The 15,353-nt window shown below is 48.9% G+C and overlaps 1 long non-coding RNA gene across 2 annotated transcripts; it reads right to left on the reverse strand.

Moving 5' to 3' along the window:
- Positions 1 to 2,460: 2,460 nt before the first annotated feature.
- On the reverse strand, positions 2,461 to 4,435 carry LOC141281432 (uncharacterized). Of its 2 annotated transcripts, none has more exons than XR_012335761.1 (3): positions 3,824 to 4,435; positions 2,789 to 3,702; positions 2,461 to 2,602 (listed from the first exon to the last, which is right to left on the reverse strand). It is a non-coding gene; the product is annotated as an uncharacterized lncRNA (long non-coding RNA). The 2 variants fall into 2 exon arrangements; XR_012335760.1 differs by lacking the exon at positions 2,461 to 2,602 and adding an exon at positions 2,653 to 2,743.
- Positions 4,436 to 15,353: the final 10,918 nt, after the last annotated feature.

Here is a 15,353-nt window from a genome sequence, read left to right on the forward strand (position 1 = left end):
TTTTGCACCACATCAGTAATACAATGCTTTATTACTGGAACTCAGCCTTATACTCACCCTTATACATCTACCCAAATGGTTGTTCCAAAATGTAGCAAACGTTTACTACCTACCTAGTTATTGCCAAACTCTAAAGCAAATTCTTTTACATATATACGTTGCATCCAATGCAATCCCAGAATGCACTGCCGTGCATAAAAAATATGAAATTAAAATTGTGTCTCGTTTCAGAATGCTGCATCTTTCGCGTCCTCCGGAGGTGGCATTCTCTAAAGGATGCGGTATACGTAGGGCCCTCAACCTAGAATTGAGACCCTATATTCCTATAATTTAAAATAGACTGCCCAATGTGTAATGCGTGGAGTTGCTGTGAATGTACAGATGTCCACATCACTCATAAATAACCCTATGTTTCACAAAGAATGTGTCTGTCAGTATAGGCATTGTCATATAATCTGTTGTTTTCCAGCGAGCTGCTCATTATATCGGTAATGAAGACTCTTCCAGTGTGTATTCAGGTTGGACAGTAGTCCCTAGCGTGAAGAGCCGAGGAGGAGATAGACATATCTCTTAATCACAGAGCAGCGGTCAGACAGAGACTGAGGAACACAGACTTATAATCAACAAGCTTCTGTGTCCACAGAGACCAGATCAGTCTTTCCACCTCCAGAACCCAGGAGGACTCGGTGAAGACTCAAGCTAATCCCTCAGCCAGATCAGTGAGAGGACGAGCTGAAGCCCTTTAGCTAATGAGGCACCTGCTGAGAAACCCTCATGGTTTCATGCAATAAAACACATCAAATCAAAGACCAAGTAGATGGTGGAAAAAGAGACAGACTGAGGAGGACGATGAAACACAGATGGTGAGTTTATTTGAGGAAACAGACTGGCTCAGTAACTTATTGATATCTATTGAAAGAAAAGAAAATTGATTCAAGAAATACGTTTAGTAAGCAACGTTTGGTCCCAAACTAACTGTCCCTTAATGAGTTAAAACTATTACATTTGTATAACTTTACAACTAAGGTTAAATATAAGGACACTTTAACTCTATATATTTACTACTATTCTGGAAAAAAGTTAGTTTGAATGTTTCTCCAAACTGAGGTGTGAACTCGAAAAGTGGGCGGTACCATCAAAAAGGGTGATAAGGGTTGGGCATGGTGTTAGGTGTGTCCGTCTTTCAATTAGGGCTGGGACGATTAATCGTGAGATTCTGCTTGCTATGCTTCTCAATGGATTATGGTGAAATGCTGCCACATCCAGAAGCCATTTGGTGCAGTCGTGCAAAAATACAATATGCACCGCAGAAGAAATACCAATACACCACAGCTCCAAGAGAGGCCTATACGCATACTTATATCGCTGTTCTTCAAACCTTTTCAAGTATTTTCATCATAATACATAATATTTATAATGATTACATTTGACGGGTGTTGCTTTTTCAAATCCATGTTATAAACGACACAAACTCTGTGATTTTAAATTGAAAAGGACTTCCTACTGATCAAAGAGACATAATACATGTGGAGCTGTGCAAACATCGCCTGTAGGATTCAAAATTGATTTCAGACCGAGGGGCAACCTTCCGATCTCTCTGATGAAGCCGAAACGGAAGTGACTTAAAGGATAATTCCGGTATTTAACACTTTGAGTCTCATTTCTGGTTTGTTTTGGATGAACTACAGTGATGGACACAGAAATTTTGACAATGGGTCATGTCTTGAGTTTCTGGCTCGTTTAGAAGCGTCTCTTGACTGCTTCAGAATGGAAGTCAATGACCATGCACAAACATGTCATTAAAACAACACTTAACGTTCATTTTCAAAACTGTACTACTCACCGAGTGGTTCGTGGTGTTCGTTGATGATTAAAAACAAATATATTGGCGCAATGTATGATTTCCATCCATGTTATTTGCTATAGTGGAATTATTTTTTCAGATACCTCACAACCGCGTATATGTCACCACCAGGGGCTGGCTATGTTAGACTAAAGCCACGCCCCTTCTCGACTCCCACCTCGAGGAGGTCCCCAAAGCCAACCCAATGACCAGACAAACACGGAACCAGGTAAGTAAAATATAAAACAAGCTTTATTGAGTTTAAATATTTAAAAGAACTGGGGAATGGGGAAGGGGAAATTAAAACTAATGGGCTTCTTCTCCTCCCTCCAGGGAGACTGCAACCACGGGCAGACAGGGCAAGGGCAACAGGGATGCAGCCCACTGTAAGCCGTGGAAAAAGGGGAAACGTCAGGCTCCGGCCTGGACCCTGCTAACCGTGGCGCCCTCCTTCTTCCTTCCTGGAGGCAGAACAAATTCAGGGGACTGGTAAGGAGATTTTCCGCTGTCTGCGTACCTTTCCTCTGTTCGGCAGGGGGTCCTCGCCCCGCGTGCCTTCACGTTCCCCGTCGTCCGTTCGCCCTCGTTCTCCTTGTTTCCCACGGGCCGTCACTGCGACACAAGGCACTGTTACTTAGACTTGGACTTCGAGTATTTCTCACCGGCTCTGCTGTTTACAGCTCTCTGGGTAGGTATCACGTTACACAGTCTGTTCTCCGATTATTCACTCTTGTTCTCCTTTCTCTCCACAGGTGGCCACTAGGACACAAAGACACTGTTACTTGGACTTCGAGTATTTCTCACCGCTCTGCTGTTTACAGCTCTCTGGGTAGGTATCACGTTCACAGTCTGTTCTTCAATTATTCACTCTCGTTCTCCTTTTCTCTCCACAGGTGGCCACTAGGACACAAAGACACTGTTACTTGGACTTCGAGTATTTCTCACCGGCTCTGCTGTTTACAGCTCTCTGGGTAGGTATCACGTTCACAGTCTGTTCTTCAATTATTCACTCTCGTTCTCCTTTTCTCTCCACAGGTGGCCACTAGGACACAAAGACACTGTTACTTGGACTTCGAGTATTTCTCACCGGCTCTGCTGTTTACAGCTCTCTGGGTAGGTATCACGTTCACAGTCTGTTCTTCAATTATTCACTCTCGTTCTCCTTTTCTCTCCACAGGTGGCCACTAGGACACAAAGACACTGTTACTTGGACTTCGAGTATTTCTCACCGGCTCTGCTGTTTACAGCTCTCTGGGTGGGTATCACGTTCACAGTCTGTCCTTCAATTATTCACTCTCGTTCTCCTTTTCTCTCCACAGGTGGCCACTAGGACACAAAGACACTGTTACTTGGACTTCGAGTATTTCTCACCGGCTCTGCTGTTTACAGCTCTCTGGGTAGGTATCACGTTCACAGTCTGTTCTTCAATTATTCACTCTCGTTCTCCTCTCTCTCCACAGGTGGCCGCTAGGACACAAAGACACTGTTACTGGGACTTCGAGTATTTCTCACCGGCTCTGCTGCTTACAGCTCTCTGGGTAGGTATGGTTTCCTCCGTAGGTCAGCAGAGGGGCGAAGGTCACACACCACCTCACCGGGTCGAGCGCTGCCCTATCTTCACTGCCCGTAAGGCGATCGAATCCTGGACAGGGGCGCCCCTTTGTAGGGACCGCGGGGGCGGCGGACCCTTTCGCCTCTGACTCTGCGACAAAGACAGACACAGGTAAGTTTACACCACGAATATTTCCAATATTTTACTCACAGTCACTGACAGCTCTTAATCTGCGTCCCTTCGTACTCCAAAACAGCACACTGCGTATGGTAGCAGTAATTTCTGAGGTCGTTAGCCTCTCCGTCCTCTGCCCAGTAGAAGAAAATGGATGATGCGATGCTTCGTCTATCAAGACACACAGCAACCCACAGCAAATACACAGCACCACTCCAACGTGAAAAGCTTATTAATTGCAAAGTCTCACTCACCACACTATAAGTGCAACACAACAAGGGAAACGCCCGGTGTCCTCCACTGCGCTTGGGCTGAGATGGGGGCGATGGAAATACGACCAAAGTAGAACCTCGTTGCTGTGGCTGTTTGGTTTTACACTTCTAACGGCTCGCCCACCACACTATTGTAGGGGTAGGGCCGCCCTCCTTCTCCTGGAGGTTTCCAACGGTTATACAGGTTAATTTCTGCAAGTTACTCCACACCAAAAAGGTATACTCACAGCGAATAGCCTTTGTTTACGTTGTACAACAAGGTCAATTTTCTTCCTGCTTTACTCCTTCAAAAGTACTGGTTAGACCAAAGTTCCTTTGTACCCATAGGATTTTCCGTTTACTCCAGCAGGTCCACCGTAAACTACAACGAGAGAGGGAGAGAGAGAGAAATACAGACAGCCACCACGTCTAACAATGAGCACAGCTCCGTTCCTCAGCACACACTACGACCTCTCAACTGTGATCTAACTGTGCTTTTTATACTCCTCTCTGTACTCCAGTTGTCCAATTGCCCGGCGATCTCTTTAACTAGTCACAGCTGTGCCCAATCGGCTGATTACAGCCTTCGCGGAGCTGCCGGATGTCCGGTGTTTCTGTTCTTCAGGTTGTCTCTGGGCGGCCAGGGGTTCGGCTGGCTCCGGTACTGGCTCTGGTTGTCTCTGGGCGGCCGGGGGCTCAACTGGCTCAGGTGCTAGCTCTGGCTCTCCTGGGGCAGCCGGGGGTGGTGCCACCACGGGTAGGCCTGGTACCACAGCCCATCCTTCCATCCAGGGAGCCGTAGGTGCCGGTTCCGTAACTACCTCTTTCGCGGCCTCGGGGAAATTTGGGCAAGGGCGAATCATGTTTCGGTGTACCACACGTTCAGGGTCGGCCTTTCCTTCCGGCCGGATGGTATACACCGGCTGTCCCGGTCTCTGTTGCCTGCAGACTACGTACGGGGTGGTCTCCCAACGGTCACTCAACTTTCCCTTGCCTTGCCGCCGATTGTCTCGCACCAAGACCCTCTCTCCTGGCAACAAGGGGGCGTCCCGGGCCGTCCGGTCGTACAACCGCTTGTTCTTTTCCCCTGTGGCCCGTATCCTCTGGGATACCTGTTCGTAGGCAAAGTGCAGCCGTTGGTGGTGGCGCCCCACCCATTCCGTCACGCTCCCTTCCTCCTGACCAGCGGCCACTCCCAAGACCAGGTCCGTGGGCATCCGCACATGTCTGCCGAACATCAGATAAGTGGGGGCATACCCCGTCGTACTATGGACGCTGTTATTATAGGCTTGTAAAAGGTTCGGTAGAGCACTCACCCAATCGCTCTGCTTCCGTTGATCCAGGGTCCCTAGGAGCCCCAACAGGGTCTGATTAAACCTCTCACAGTAGCCGTTTCCTTGAGGATGATAAGACGTCGTATGGGTCTTAGTGCACCCATACAGCTGGCATAATTCTCGGATCACCTTTGATTCGAAATTGTCCCCCTGATCTGAGTGCAAGAACTCTGGACATCCGAACGTTTGGAAGACGTGGCGCCATAGAACCGTTGCGGTGGTGTTTGCCGTCTGATCAAGGGTGGGAACTGCCCATGCGTATTTTGTAAACAGGTCGGTGATTACTAAGATGTTCGGATAGCGGTCCTGTGGCCGGCCCAGTGTCAGGAAATCCATCGCCATGATGTGGAGGGGGGCTTTGGCATGGATGGGCACCATCGGCGCTCGAGCCTCTCGTCGAGATTTGAACAACATACACATGGGGCAAGCTTGGACCAAGCTGCGTACTGATGCTTCCAGCCCCGGCCAGTAGAAAAACCTGCGCAGCAGAGATATGGTTCGTTCTTGTCCCTGGTGCCCCAGCTGATCATGGTAGGCGGACACCAGGGCTGCTGCTTGATCGGCGGGCACCACGATCTGGCGCACCTCCTCGCCCAGCTTCGGGTCACTAACCTTTCGGCAAAGCACCCCTTCTTGTAGTTCCAGCTTGTCCCACTGTCCCAGCAGTCTTTTTCCCGTCTCTGTCTGGGTCAGTCTCTCAGACGACGTTGGCCGTCGGCCCTGCTCCACCCACGTCTTCACCTGACACACATCCTGATCCTGGGCCTGCCTCGCTTTCCACCGACAGGGGTCCCAGCCCCAGTTCCCCGGTATCGCCTCCTGCTGGCCTCCTGGCGCCTCCACGGCCCCTATCAGATAGCCTTCCCTCTGGCTTTCTTCTTCCTGGCCCCCCCGGCACCCGGGGTTGTCCACCTCTGGTAGTCGGAACAAGACATCCGCGTTCGTGTGCTCTCGCCCAGGCCGATACTGCAGTTGATAATCAAAATTTGCAAGTTGTGCCACCCAGCGCTGCTCCACAGCTCCCAACTTCGCTGTCTGTAAATGCACCAAAGGATTATTGTCCGTAATCACCGTTACCTTAGCGCCCCAGAGGTAGTCCTTAAACTTCTCGCTCAGGGCCCACTTTAGGGCCAGCAGTTCCAGTTTGAATGAGCTGTAGTTGGCATCGTTCCTCTCAGCTGGATGGAGGCTTCGGCTTGCGTAGGCGATCACTCGTTCCGTTCCTGCTTGTCGTTGGGCCAAGACCGCTCCCAACCCCAGGTTGCTAGCGTCTGTATACAAGATAAATGGTTGAGTAAAGTCTGCATAGGCCAAGATAGGAGCCTGTAACAATTCCTGCTTCAATCTCTGAAAGGCCACCTCACAGGACTCATCCCAGTCAATAGGGGGTGACCCCCGTCCCCGGTTCCGCCCTGTACCGACCAGCAGCTGGTTAAGCGGCTTAGCAATCTTTGAAAAGTCTTTTATAAACCGTCTGTAGTATCCCACAAACCCTAGAAATGATCGTACTTGCCTCACAGTCTTGGGTGCACTCCAATCTCTTACCGCAGAGACTTTCCCAGGGTCTACGGCCACCCCAGCAGCGCTGACCACGTGACCCAGAAACTGGACTTCTCGCCTCAACAGATGGCATTTATCGGGTTGCAATTTCAGCCCATACTTCTCCATCGCCTGGAAAACCTCTTCGAGGTGTCGGAGGTGGGAATCAAAATCTGGGGAGTACACAATTACATCATCTAAATATACCAAGACTGACTCCATTAACTGACCTCCAAGACAGCGCTGCATCAGGCGTTGGAACGTGGCTGGGGCGTTACAGAGCCCGAAGGGCATCCGTTCCCACTCGAATAATCCAAACGGGGTCGTGAAGGCGGTCTTCTCCCTATCGGCCTCGGCCACCGGCACCTGCCAATACCCACTGGCCAGATCCAAAGTGGAGTACCACGCGGACCGCGTGAGACCGGCCAGGGAGTCTTCGATCCGTGGTAGGGGAAAAGCGTCTTTTTTGGTCACCAGGTTGAGCTTACGGTAGTCCACACAAAACCTCCAAGCTCCCGACTTTTTCTGCACAAGCACGATAGGGGCTGCCCATGGACTACTGCTTTCCCGGACGATGCCCCGCCCCAGCATGCCCTGCAATAGTGAGCGTACCTCTGTGTACAAGGTGGGTGGGATCGGCCGGTACCTCTCCCTACTTGGCCCTGCATCTCCAGTCGGAATATGATGTTCCACCACCTTAGTGCACCCGTAATCCTCCTCGTGTCTTGCAAACACATGTTGCCACTTCTGAAGGAGGGCTTGGAGTTTTTGTGACTGCGCCTGTTCCAACTTTTCCCCTTGTAGGGACTCACCTGCCAGGTGCCTCGGCACGTCCCTCTCCCCGTTGTTCGAAGGGGCCTCCATCTGTGTCAGGGCCACCTCGATGACGGTGGGGCACACCTGACGGAAACTAACATCTCTCTCTTCCCCCACCTGATGGGGTGCGACCCCCGTTAATCGGGCCAGCCGCTGGTGTCGGTGTAAGTGTACTGGATATGGATGGTCATTTCGAACCTTTACAGGGACCCTCCCCCGGTGGACCGCCGCTAGGCCTCGTGCTACTTCCACTTGGGGGCAATCGGCATGGGGTTCAACCAATACCCATTCTTCGGGGCCAACTCCTCGGGGGGCCACTCTCACCCACACCATGGCCTCACTCCTAGGGGGGATAGATAAAGCAAAGCGACACATCACTCTTCCTACCTCTTCCCGGCCTCTGCGGACCTGGGTCATCTGGACCCGATGACAGTCGGCGACTACTCGCTCCCATAGGGGCCTCTCGACAGGGGAGATCCTAGGGCCGGGCTTAGCCCGAAATAACTCCTCCCAACACTCGGAGAGAACGTTCATACCTAATAGGGCTCTATGGACACCCAAACACCTGTCTTCCACGATGATCACCCCTTTCTGGGGGACTAACACCCCGTGAACTTCTAAGTCCGTCAGCCGGTAGCCAATGTAAGGGATCTCTAGGCCGTTGGCGCCCCGCAACGTCAGCCAGGGGGCCTCTCCTCCTTGTACCCTCTGCTTCCCGAATACTTCCTGCGAGAGACTTTCTGCAAACAATGTCACTTGAGAGCCCGTATCTACCAGGCACTGTACTGTCTTGCCACATACCTTTACCTCCGCCATTGGGCTATGCCCCACCATCTGGTCTCTAGAATTGTCACTTCTTCCCGGGTCTTCTCGAGGGGTCCCGGCCACACGACCCACTGTGGCCGGTCGTCCTAAAAACCCCCTTCCGATGCCCTGCGAGGCCCGCACTGACGGCTATAATGCCCTGGTTCTCCACAACGATTGCAGATGGGCCGCCCCTGGTCATCCCATTCGAAGCGGGGCCGGTTAAAACGGTTCGGGCGTCCCGGTGGCTCTCGGCCCCTCTCAGAGTAGACTCGCTCTCGGGGTGCCGGCCTCGGTTCCTCTCGCGCCCTACCTTGGCGAAGTTCTCCCAGGAGGGTTTTAGATAGTTCCGACATCTGCTCTCGGACGTCTTTCAACAACTCTATTTTCAGGGCTTGCTTCCAATCGGTGCGTTCAGGCGGTGCTGCTGTATTTCCACTTACGACTGCACATACGGGGGTTTCACTTACTTCGACCTCGTCACCCTCCAGGGCCAGCGCCTCCTTCTTTAGGTCTTCAAAAGTAAGCCCAGGGTCCCTCCGAAACTGGACCCTCAGACTTTGCCTCACGGGGCCCTCTTTCATCCCCAAGAGGAACTGGTCGCGTAACAAGGCCTCTCCGTCTCCTAGCCCATGGTCTCGTCGGGCCTGCAGGCGAGTGAACTGCTCCCGCAGCCGGAGGGCAAAAGCTCTAATGGGTTGTCGGGGGCCTTGCTTACAATTAAAAAATTGTGAACGGAGGACAGCTACGGGGGTATGGTCACCATATTGCTCGGTAAGGAACTGGAACACAGTCTGGGCGGTGGCTCTGATTGCTTCGGGGGCGGCTTGTACCTCTCGTCGTGCTTCTCCCTCTAGGGAGTTCAATACAAACTGGAGCCTCTGGGCGGCGCTAAGGCCCTGTAAGTCGGCCAAGTACTCCAACTGGGCCTTCCATTCAGCCAGTCGTACCTCCGACTCTGCTCCTCCATATTTCTGGATCCATGGGCTTCCCATGATGATGGACGTGGCACGGGGTGGGGCTGCAGGCCCCGCGTTGTCAGTCATTGGGTGACCTTGGTTACTCAACTCGAGGTGGGGCCCTGCCGACTACGCCAAAATCTGTCACCACCAGGGGCTGGCTATGTTAGACTAAAGCCACGCCCCTTCTCGACTCCCACCTCGAGGAGGTCCCCAAAGCCAACCCAATGACCAGACAAACACGGAACCAGGTAAGTAAAATATAAAACAAGCTTTATTGAGTTTAAATATTTAAAAGAACTGGGGAATGGGGAAGGGGAAATTAAAACTAATGGGCTTCTTCTCCTCCCTCCAGGGAGACTGCAACCACGGGCAGACAGGGCAAGGGCAACAGGGATGCAGCCCACTGTAAGCCGGGGAAAAAGGGGAAACGTCAGGCTCCGGCCTGGACCCTGCTAACCATGGCGCCCTCCTTCTTCCTTCCTGGAGGCAGAACAAATTCAGGGGACTGGTAAGGAGATTTTCCGCTGTCTGCGTACCTTTCCTCTGTTCGGCAGGGGGTCCTCGCCCCGCGTGCCTTCACGTTCCCCGTCGTCCGTTCGCCCTCGTTCTCCTTGTTTCCCACGGGCCGTCACTGCGACACAAGGCACTGTTACTTAGACTTGGACTTCGAGTATTTCTCACCGGCTCTGCTGTTTACAGCTCTCTGGGTAGGTATCACGTTACACAGTCTGTTCTCCGATTATTCACTCTTGTTCTCCTTTCTCTCCACAGGTGGCCACTAGGACACAAAGACACTGTTACTTGGACTTCGAGTATTCCTCACCGCTCTGCTGTTTACAGCTCTCTGGGTAGGTATCACGTTCACAGTCTGTTCTTCAATTATTCCCTCTCGTTCTCCTTTTCTCTCCACAGGTGGCCACTAGGACACAAAGACACTGTTACTTGGACTTCGAGTATTTCTCATCGGCTCTGTTGTTTACAGCTCTCTGGGTAGGTATCACGTTCACAGTCTGTTCTTCAATTATTCACTCTCGTTCTCCTTTTCTCTCCACAGGTGGCCACTAGGACACAAAGACACTGTTACTTGGACTTCGAGTATTTCTCACCGGCTCTGCTGTTTACAGCTCTCTGGGTAGGTATCACGTTCACAGTCTGTTCTTCAATTATTCACTCTCGTTCTCCTTTTCTCTCCACAGGTGGCCACTAGGACACAAAGACACTGTTACTTGGACTTCGAGTATTTCTCACCGGCTCTGCTGTTTACAGCTCTCTGGGTGGGTATCACGTTCACAGTCTGTCCTTCAATTATTCACTCTCGTTCTCCTTTTCTCTCCACAGGTGGCCACTAGGACACAAAGACACTGTTACTTGGACTTCGAGTATTTCTCACCGGCTCTGCTGTTTACAGCTCTCTGGGTAGGTATCACGTTCACAGTCTGTTCTTCAATTATTCACTCTCGTTCTCCTCTCTCTCCACAGGTGGCCGCTAGGACACAAAGACACTGTTACTGGGACTTCGAGTATTTCTCACCGGCTCTGCTGCTTACAGCTCTCTGGGTAGGTATGGTTTCCTCCGTAGGTCAGCAGAGGGGCGAAGGTCACACACCACCTCACCGGGTCGAGCGCTGCCCTATCTCCACTGCCCGTAAGGCGATCGAATCCTGGACAGGGGCGCCCCTTTGTAGGGACCGCGGGGGCGGCGGACCCTTTCGCCTCTGACTCTGCGACAAAGACAGACACAGGTAAGTTTACACCACGAATATTTCCAATATTTTACTCACAGTCACTGACAGCTCTTAATCTGCGTCCCTTCGTACTCCAAAACAGCACACTGCGTATGGTAGCAGTAATTTCTGAGGTCGTTAGCCTCTCCGTCCTCTGCCCAGTAGAAGAAAATGGATGATGCGGGGCTTCGTCTATCAAGACACACAGCAACCCACAGCAAATACACAGCACCACTCCAACGTGAAAAGCTTATTAATTGCAAAGTCTCACTCACCACACTATAAGTGCAACACAACAAGGGAAACGCCCGGTGTCCTCCACTGCGCTTGGGCTGAGATGGGGGCGATGGAAATACGACCAAAGTAGAACCTAGTTGCTGTGGCTGTTTGGTTTTACACTTCTAACGGCTCGCCCACCACACTATTGTAGGGGTAGGGCCGCCCTCCTTCTCCTGGAGGTTTCCAACGGTTATACAGGTTAATTTCTGCAAGTTACTCCACACCAAAAAGGTATACTCACAGCGAATAGCCTTTGTTTACGTTGTACAACAAGGTCAATTTTCTTCCTGCTTTACTCCTTCAAAAGTACTGGTTAGACCAAAGTTCCTTTGTACCCATAGGATTTTCCATTTACTCCAGCAGGTCCACCGTAAACTACAACGAGAGAGGGAGAGAGAGAGAAATACAGACAGCCACCACGTCTAACAATGAGCACAGCTCCGTTCCTCAGCACACACTACGACCTCTCAACTGTGATCTAACTGTGCTTTTTATACTCCTCTCTGTTCTCCAGTTGTCCAATTGCCCGGCGATCTCTTTAACTAGGCACAGCTGTGCCCAATCGGCTGATTACAGCCTTCGCGGAGCTGCCGGATGTCCGGTGTTTCTGTTCTCCGGTCTGGACGGAAACATCCGGGCGGAACCAAACTTCCTCAACTTTTGGTTCCGCCCTGAAAGATCGTCACCTTGTGACATATATACTTCCACTCTATATTTGAGTCCGAAGCGTCAGCACACTCCCGGCCACTTGATGGCGACAACCACTTTGACGTACAAGTACGCTCTGTGTCTAGCGTATAGACAGTCACAATCGAGCTCAACTTCAAACCTAAAGCTGGTCACTGAGCCATCAAATATGGGAAAATTTTATTCTGAGAGAAACCGAGCGAAAAAACTACAACCACATGTAAACAGACCCTTTTCTGTTTCCCGGTGGCGGAGTGATATATCAGCGAGCAATGAGTCTTCCAAGAGAAGTCAATGGAATTTTACAAAATGCCAAATAAAAGACGACAAGTGTGAGTAGGTGAGTAGTACAGTTTTGAAAATGAACGTTAAGTGTTGTTTTAATGACATATTTGTGCATGGTCATTGACTTCCATTCTGAAGCAGTCAAGAGACGCTTCTAAACGAGTCAAAAACTCAAGACACGACCCATTGTCAAAATTTCTGTGTCCATCACTGTAGTTCATCCAAAACAAACCAGAAATGAGACTCAAAGTGTTAAATACCGGAATTATCCTTTAAATGGCATTCATCGACTGGCCACCAGAGGTTGGCTCCAAAGGGGAGTGAATTTCCATAGAGCCTCATTTTAAAATGCCCAACTATACACTAGAAAATAATATGTTTACAGTCTGGTACAAAAAGTGTTTTTGGTCTGTATAGCTAATTTTTCCCTTCATGACAACTGCGAGGTGGTGAATTTTTTTGTAACTGATCTGTTTAAATTATATTAAGCCTTAAAGTTCTGCATAATTAAGGGTTTGGCCACTTGAGTGACGGGTGCCACTGCTGTCACTAGAATCGAGCTAGACAGGCATGGTTTCAGCAACCAGCCACCTCAGCTTCACCCACGTTCGGTCTCTTTACTCATTTTGGGTTATGCGTAAGTGATGCATGGCCAAGATGGCAGGCAAGCCCCGCCCACTATTGGCTTCAAAAAAGCTTTTCACAAACTAGTGAATGATGTCATGGACACCACGTCCATATTTTTTACAGACTATGTTTCAGAAAGATATTATTAGCTCTTTCCCCACCAGCATTTTTTCTTAAGTTGTCAGCTGCGGCAGCATTTTTCATAATTTTCACAGCAGTTTAATACCTTCCAGAAAATTATCTTCTTTAAAAATATAAACATACAATATATATAAAAAAAGGAACAGCCTTCTGCTTTAAAAAAAAAAGTTTCATCCTACCTTCATTTGTCCTCTTTTTTGATTACCTCTCATATATGGGTATGTTTTAAAAAAAAAAATCAAATTTTGAGCAAAAAGCTGAGATAATTGCATTTTTCTGAAAGACTTTTGATAGAGATCAGATTTAGAGCGATCCTCAAAACATACACAAAGTGTTTGCCCTAAGGCAGGAGTGGGGAACCCTGGGTTCTGGAGGGCCACTGTCCTGCAGAGTTTAGTTCCAACCGTAATCAAACACACCTGAATTTAATTCCCAAGTAATCCTGAAGACTTTAATTAGATTTTTCAGGAGTGTTTAATTAGGGTTGGAACTAAACTCTGCAGGACAGTGGCCCTCCAGGACCAGGGTTCCCCACCACTGCCCTAAGGGAATACTTCCAGGTTTTATAAGTTGGGTAAGAGCTTGGTGGATAATAGCGGAAATACGGATTGCCGTAAAACCTCGTCATTGGGAGGGATGACCAATGATCTCACGAATTTCCTTGGCATAGTCACGGAATTTTTTGCTAATTTTTACATGGCATATTCACGGATCTCCTCATATTTCAGTGGCCCTGCCACAGACTTTCTTTTCCGTGGCATTCTCACGGATTGGTTACTCAACTGTTTTGTCCTATTTTCTTACCATTGTCGCTTCGGTTTAGGGTTAGATTTGGTTAGATTTTGGAAATATGCGGAGATCCGTGAGAATGCCATGAAAAAATGAGCAAAAAATTCCATGACTATCCCACTGAACTTTGTGAGATCATGTTGTCCCTAACTTTAACCCTTACAGTCTGCTAATACACTTATGACATTTGACGTATAGTTTCAAATTATTGAAAGTTAGTTGACATGAAGTTGCAAAGTTATTTATAGTTCTGTGATTTGACATGTAGACAATTTTTTTTTTTGGGTCTGTAATGCCTTACGAAGCTTCCTAAAAACCTCTCTCAGATAGCTTTATTAGGGTGGGGGATTTTAAACAAGTGGTTTTGCACCTATTTGGCTCCCCCTACTGGCTTAACTTGCAATCTCATACTGATTGGCTGACTTTGCTGCCACTCAAAAAATGTAGCCAATTAATTTAAAGTGGAGGGGCAGTGAGATGCATGTGATGTCATAAGCATCAGTTTTTCAGATTGGGCTGTTTTCTGGCTGACATTTCTAAAAGAGAAATTTCTATGAGACTGAGATGTTTAGCATGTTTAGGACTTTTTGTATGTTTGTGAATGTGGGTAGACTACCATTATTCAACAAAGACAAGGTAAAAATGGTTTTTCATTCTCTGTCCCCTTTAAGGCAACCAAGTAACTTTGTACATTTCTCAAAAATCTGGTAAGCCACTGGCACTGAGAACCGTTTGAATGTGATGAATCTGTCTGATCAATTGTCAAAAACAACCGCAATGCAGGTTTGGTAAGAGGGTGTGTGGCTGCCCTACTGAAAAATCCAGCTAAGACCAGCATAAGCTGGTAGCTGGTTTAAGGTGGTCCTCCCGGTCTGGCAAAGCTGGTCATGCTGTTGGGTCAGCTGGTCTTCCAGCCTGACCAGCTAAGTCCAGCTAGACCAGCTTAAAAAGTGACCAAAACACAGCTAAACCAGCTTACTACACCATCAAAACCAGCTAAAACCAAGCTGGGAGACCAGCTAAAACCAGCACACCATCTTATGCTGGCCTTAGCTGGATTTTTCAGTAGGGTGGTAAATGACGATTGTTAGAAAAACAGCTGTAATCAATGTATAAGGCACTTATTGTGTTATAATGTTTGTTTAGCATTTAAGATATAACTGATATTAATTCACAGTAAAATTACAAAATGGCCCTATATGAACAACACTTGAATGCATTTCACATTAAAGTTAATCAAAGATGACAATATATGTTATTATAAAAACAACTTCTGGGTAGACAAGTGAAAATACATCATCATCTTTCTTGTGTCACCTTGTGTGGTATGTGTGCAGAGAGGTGTCGACGAGACACAGCCTCCGGTGGACGACCTGCTGCGGTCACACAGAGGTACCAGCGCTTGTTTAATGATCTGAGACCAGAAGCATTTCTTGTAATAAGCTGCAACAGGGTCCTGAAGACACCAAAAGTTGTATCATTCTGTACACTTTTCTATCTATGTCTTCATATGCGTCAAACCATTTCAGATGAAATGGCTTAAAGT

Source organism: Paramisgurnus dabryanus, chromosome 22 (genome assembly GCF_030506205.2).
Source record: "Paramisgurnus dabryanus chromosome 22, PD_genome_1.1, whole genome shotgun sequence".
Lineage (NCBI taxonomy): Eukaryota > Metazoa > Chordata > Actinopteri > Cypriniformes > Cobitidae > Paramisgurnus > Paramisgurnus dabryanus.